Genomic DNA, 6,730 nt, shown 5'->3' on the forward strand with positions numbered 1-6,730 from the left:
GCAGCTCTCTGTTTCCCTGCTCTCTCTGTTGATTGTGACATCACTATGACGTCACTTTTCGATTTTTCCTACTCCGCTCCTGCTGCTCCCTCCGTACTCCTCACTCTCTCCGTTCCCTCCGTGCTCCTCACTCTCTCCGTTCCCGCCGTGCTCCTCACTCTCTCCGTTCCCTCCATGCTCCTCACTCTCTCTGTTCCCACCGTGCTCCTCACTCTCTCCGTTCCCCCCCGTGCTCCTCACGCTCTCCGTTCCCTCCGTGCTCCTCACTCTCTCCGTTCCCGCCGTACTCCTCACTCTCTCCGTTCCCTCCATGCTCCTCACTCTCTCCGTTCCCTCCATGCTCCTCACTCTCTCCGTTCCCGCCGTGCTCCTCACTCTCTCCGTTCCCTCCGTGCTCCTCACTCTCTTTGTTCCCGCCGTGCTCCTCACTCTCTCCGTTCCCTCCATGCTCCTCACTCTCTCCGTTCCCGCCGTGCTACTCACTCTCTCCGTTCCCGCCGTGCTCCTCACTCTCTCCGCTCCCTCCGTGCTCCTCACTCTCTCCGTTCCAGCTGTGTTCCTCACTCTCTCCGTTCCCTCCATGCTCCTCACTCTCTCCGTTCCCTCCATGCTCCTCACTCTCTCCGTTCCCGCCGTGCTCCTCACTCTCTCCGTTCCCTCCGTGCTCCTCACTCTCTCCGTTCCCGCCGTGCTCCTCACTCTCTCCGTTCCCTCCATGCTCCTCACTCTCTCCGTTCCCGCCGTGCTCCTCACTCTCTCCGTTCCCGCCGTGCTCCTCACTCTCTCCGCTCCCTCCGTGCTCCTCACTCTCTCCGTTCCAGCTGTGTTCCTCACTCTCTCCGTTCCCTCCGTGCTCCTCACTCTCTCCGTTCCCTCCGTGCTCCTCACTCTCTCCATTCCCGCCGTGCTCCTCACTCTCTCCGTTCCCCCCGTGCTCTTCACTCTCTCCGTTCCCGCCGTGCTCCTCACTCTCTCCGTTCGCTCCGTGTTCCTCACTCTCTCCGTTCCCTCCGTGCTCATCACTCTCTCCGTTCCCTCCGTGCTCCTCACTCTCTCCATTCCCGCCGTGCTCCTCACTCTCTCCGTTCCCCCCGTGCTCTTCATTCTCTCCGTTCCCGCCGTGCTCCTCACTCTCTCCGTTCGCTCCGTGTTCCTCACTCTCTCCGTTCCCGCCGTGCTCCTCACTCTCTTTGTTCCCGCCGTGCTCCTCACTCTCTCCGTTCCCTCCGTGCTCCTCACTCTCTTTGTTCCCGCCGTGCTCCTCACTCTCTCCGTTCCCGCCGTGCTCCTCACTCTCTCCGTTCGCTCCGTGTTCCTCACTCTCTCCGTTCCCGCCGTGCTCCTCACTCTCTCCGTTCGCTCCGTGTTCCTCACTCTCTCCGTTCCCCCCGTGCTCTTCATTCTCTCCGTTCCCGCCGTGCTCCTCACTCTCTCCGTTTCCTCCGTGCTCCTCACTCTCTCCGTTCCCTCCATGCTCCTCACTCTCTTTGTTCCCGCCGTGCTCCTCACTCTCTCCGTTCCCTCCGTGCTCCTCACTCTCTCCGGTCCCGCCGTGTTTCTCTCTCTCTCTAAGCGGGTGGTCAAGAGCAATGTAGGTCCACTAAAAGCTGAAAATGGAGATATTGTCATTGATAATGGGGAAATGGCAGACATGTTGAACAATTACTTTGCCTCAGAATTTACAGTTGAAAAGGAGGATAGCTTGCCGGAAGTCCCGAAAAAATTAATAGCCGATAGGGGACAGGGTCTTAATACAATTAACGTAAGTAAAACATCAGTAACAAGGAAATTAATGGAACTAAAGAGTGAGAAATTCCCTGGACCTGACAGTTTCCATCTGAGGGTGTTAAAGGAAGTAGGGGAGTACATTGTAGATGCCCTAACTATAGTCTTTCAGAGTTCCCTAGATTCAGGAGTGGTCCCTCTGGATTGGAAAGTTGCACATGTCACTCCACTTTTTAAGAAGGGTGAAAGGGGGAACCAAGGAAATTACAGACCAGTTAGCCTGACATCTGTGGTGGGCAAGTTGCTGGAGTCTATAATCAAGGATAGGATCACTGAACACCTAGAAAAATTTCAGTTAATCAGGGACAGCCAGCATGGATTGATGACGGGAAGGTCATGCCTGACAAATCTCATTGAATTTTTTGAAGAGGTGACTAAGGTAGTGGACAGGAGAATGTCTATGGGTGTTATTTATATGGACTTCCAGAAGGCAATTGATAAAGTCCCACATAAGAGACTGTTAACTAAGGTCGAAGCCCACGGAGTTGAGGGCAAATTATTGACATGCTTAGGAAGTTGGTTGAGTGGTAGGCGACAGAGAGTAGGGATAATGGGTAAGTACTCCGATTGGCAGGATGTGACAAGTGGTGTTCCACAGGGATCTGTGTTGGGGCCTCAATTATTCACATTATTCATTAACGACTTGGATGACGGCATAGTAAGTCATATATCCAAATTTGCTGATGATACAAAGTTAGGTGGCATTGTAGACAGTCTAGATGATAGCATATAATTGCAAGGAGATATTGACAGACTAAGTGAATGGGCAAAACTGTGGCAGATGGATTTCAATGTGGGCAAGTGTGAGGTTATCCATTTTGGACCAAAAAAGGATAGAGCAGGGTACTTTCTAAATGGGAAGAGGTTAAGTGCAGTGGATGTCCAAAGAGACTTGGGGGTTCAGGTGCATAGATCTTTAAAATGCCACAAACAAGTGCAGAAAATAATCAAAAAGGCTAATGGAATGCTCGCCTTTATATCTAGAGGATTGGAGTATAAAGACACAGAGGCTATGCTGCAGCTGTACAAAACCCTGCTTAGACCCCACTTGGAGTACTGTGAACAGTTCTGGGCACCACACCTTAGGAAGGATATATTGGCCTTGGAGGGAGTGTAATGTAGGTTTACAAGAATGATACCTGGACTACAGGGGTTAAGTTACGAGGAGAGATTACACAAATTAGGCCTGTTTTCGCTAGAATTTGGAAGGTTAATGGTTAATCTGATCGAAGTTTTCAAGATATTAACAGGAAGACAGGCTAGATAAAGATAAACTATCTCCACTGGTTGGAGATTCTAAAACTAGGGGGCATAGTCTAAAAATTAGGGCCAGACTGTACAGGAGAGATGTTAGGAAGCACTTCTTCACGCAAAGGGTGGTAGAGGTTTGGAACTCTCTCCCACAAACAGCAGTTGAAGCTATAACAGTTGTTAATTTTAAATCTGAGATAGATTTTTGTGAAGCAAAGATATTAAGGGATATGGGCCAAAGGCAAGTATATGGAGTTAGGCCATGGATCAGCCATGATCTCATTGAATGGTGGGACAGGCTCGAGGGGCTGAATGGCCTACTCCTGTTCCTATCTTCCTATGTTCCTACTCTGGGCTTTTGGCGTGCTTTTTAAACCTCTGCTCCCGCTGTGCTCCTCTCTCTCTCTCGCTCTGTCTCCAGTCTCACGTGGAGATTATTCCATCACACTCCTGAATTGTGCCTTGTAGATGGTAGAAAGGCTTTGGGGAGTCAGGAGGTGAGTTACTCGCCACAGAATTCCCAGCCTCTGACCTGCTCTTGTACCCACAGTATTTATATAGCCGGTCCAGTTCAGTTTCTGGTCAGTGGTAACCCCCAGGATGTTGATGATTCACAAATACGAAGGAGGCATCACAGTGATACACCCTGCCACTCCTGATACAATTATCCATCTTAACCACCTGAATGTAAAATGATAGTTGTTGCTCTACATCTACATCAGCCAGAGGAGAGAGAGAGTATGGTTAGTGTAAACACAGAACATGTGTTCCATCCAATATGACCACATATTTTGGATACAGGATTAAAGGAAATATACCTAAAACATCATTGCTGCGTAATTACCACAGACACAGAACTGACAACAAAAAAAGAAACAGCGCGAAAGGGAAAAACAACTGGGAAAAGAGCCCACAAACACATAAGAGAGCAATTATATCAAAAAGGGCATGCTAGTGCCCACAGGCCACAGGCTTTATAAAGCTACTGAGAGTGGCAGCCCACACTGGTATACGTGGTATCCAGCGATGGGGTATAATATGGAGAGGGGATGACGCAAAACGGAACTGAGTGACTCAGATGTAACATAGATAGTCAGAAAAGTACACAGCTGTGTGTGGGGGGTGAGGTGGGGGAGGGAAGAAGGGAACAAGAGATACATGGTAAATAAAACCCAAGGATGAATATAAAACACAAGGGACCACTCCCGTCTATTCTTATTACAGCTTGCAAAGCTTTCACAAACAATGCAAACCACTAAAAATGTGAAATAAAGTTGCGCCACGTTACTCCATAATTAAGGTGCAGAGCGAGTAGGCCCAGTCCTGGTCCCGATCCCTGCCAACTGGGATAAACAATGCTGTAAATACTTTGCAGGCCATGTCAACAAACAACAAACATCTGACATGGACCATGACAAGTCAATTGAGGAGGAAACATCTTGAACAGAATTTAAAGACAACAGCATACCGCTGAGACACTTGAACCTGGAAATGAATCGGTAACTCAACAGTGCTGGTACTAGACAATACCTACTCCCAGGCTTTCCACCCCTGTCAACCTGTTCCTTCCTCCCCAGCAGTTTTCTCTCTCTTCTCATCTCCCGAATGTGTTCACTCCTTGCCAATGGAAAGTAACCAGGAGTGAAGCCTCCAAGGGGTTTCCCGTGCTCTAACTCTGGGGTGTTGAGGTCAAGTGTTATGCTTTCCTGTATCCCTGACTGAGATCAACCATATCAACCTGGGACCTTCTTGATCTGCATAGCTCAGGCCATTCACTGAAAGTACATGCAGACTGCCATTGACTGGAAGCATGTTTCCAATGTTAACTATCATCACTTACAAAGATACTCAGAAGTTAAGGCCAAGCTTGTATTTTTAAAGCCTGGAGTTCATAGGAGGGAGGGAAGCAAGGAATCCTTGCTTTGAAGGGCTGGTTTCAGATCATTGGAGGATCCATTCAATGTAAATATCCAATTGCTGAGTTTTGGACTGGAGTGACGAAAGGCAGAGTGTTAGATTGCAAGTTCACCCACTTCACTACAACGTGTGTTAACCAGTCATTAAAGATCAGTCAGGGGCTTGATGCTATGTGGATGGGTCATGCATTTGTTAACATTAGGAAGCTAGTGTTACTGCTCCCAACTGCTTTGCCAATCTCCTGTTGAGCTGACTATATGTAGCATAAGGACACTGCAGGTTCACACAATCTTCAGTTCTTGTTCCTGTAAGGAATGGTCTCACCTCCATCTGGTGACTTTAGCTGAAGGGAGAGTCAAGACCAGGATCTCACGTATTGGAGGATCACAGGGTAAACTCACTGCCTACCATCTTCTGCATTTATACTCTGGTCCAACAAGTGTGAGGAGCTCGTGGACTTCTATGTTACTAAGAATGAGATTAGGATTCATCTGCCTCTGCTGCTCCCCATTCCTACTAAACTGCTGATCACTCAACTTCCCTATCCAGCCCCCAAACTAACTGACATTATAATCTCTCTTCTCAGGTACTGTCCCACTCTACACTTCATAGCAACCATCTTCAGCTCTTCCTTGTGAACACACTCTTGACCCCTCTATCCTTGCCTACGACCACCCCATCTCCAACCTCTCTTTCCTCTCCAAAGTCCTTGAACATTTTGGCATCTCCCAAATCCATGCCTTTCTTTCCCACAATTTCGAGTTTGAATTTTTGGCTATCAGGTTTCCAGCTCTAGCCAAAGTCACAAACAACAGCCTCTGTAACTGTGACTGTGGTGCACTATCTGTCCTCAATCTGCCTGTCCTCCTTTAAGACACTTCTTAAAACCCAACACTGACCAAGCTTTAGTTCATCCTTCCTTCTTTGTCTTGGTATCCAGTTATTTCTGATTACACCTCTGTCAAGCAGCTATGCAATTGCAGTTTGTTGTTACCACAGAATGATGCCACAGAAATCTCAGATTCCCAGAGTTCCAGCACTTCAAAGGGAAATAGGCTTCCTGTAGTTTAGGCAGGGAAGTTGGAAACATGTTAAACTACAGAGTTCTGTGTTATTATCTTCATTTCCACTTTCTAAATGGCTGATAAAAAGGGGATTGAGAATTGGAACCATTTTAACGGAAGTAGTACAGCCTCTCACATCGATCACTTGCTATTGACACCTTGACCTTTCTTCCATGTTTTCATGATGTGCATCCAAGTGGCACCGAAAGCACATTAATATAAAAGCAAAATACTGCAGATGCTGGAAATCTGAAATAAAAACAGAAAGTGTTGGAAATACTCAGCAGGTCAGGCAGCATCTGTGGAGAGAGAAACAGAGTTAACATTTCAGGTCTGTGACCTTTCATCAGAACTTTCTGTTTTTATTACCGAAAGCACATCAATGTGTTAACAATAGACAGCTAATGGCATCTTCCGTCATCGACTGAAGGCCTGTCCTCCCAGAATACATGAAAGCATTGCATTTTTAAATCTGAGTCAGAATTCCCCTTCCTATTCTGCAGGAATACACCAATAGCTGAGCTGCTAAAGGCACTGTCCTGTGTAGAACTGCACCATACTGAGCAGGATAGTTCCACAGTCAACTCCCGCACTGTGGTCTAGTGGTAGCAGTGGTAGGGGAGCTCCAGTTGTTCCCAGCGCTCCTCGGTATAGGAAGGAGAAAAAAAAATCCACCAGGTTTCCCGCTCCTGGTCCCTGCTGAGTCATTCCTG

This window comes from Heterodontus francisci, chromosome 13, assembly GCF_036365525.1.
Source record: "Heterodontus francisci isolate sHetFra1 chromosome 13, sHetFra1.hap1, whole genome shotgun sequence".
In the NCBI taxonomy this organism is placed as follows: Eukaryota; Metazoa; Chordata; class Chondrichthyes; order Heterodontiformes; family Heterodontidae; genus Heterodontus; species Heterodontus francisci.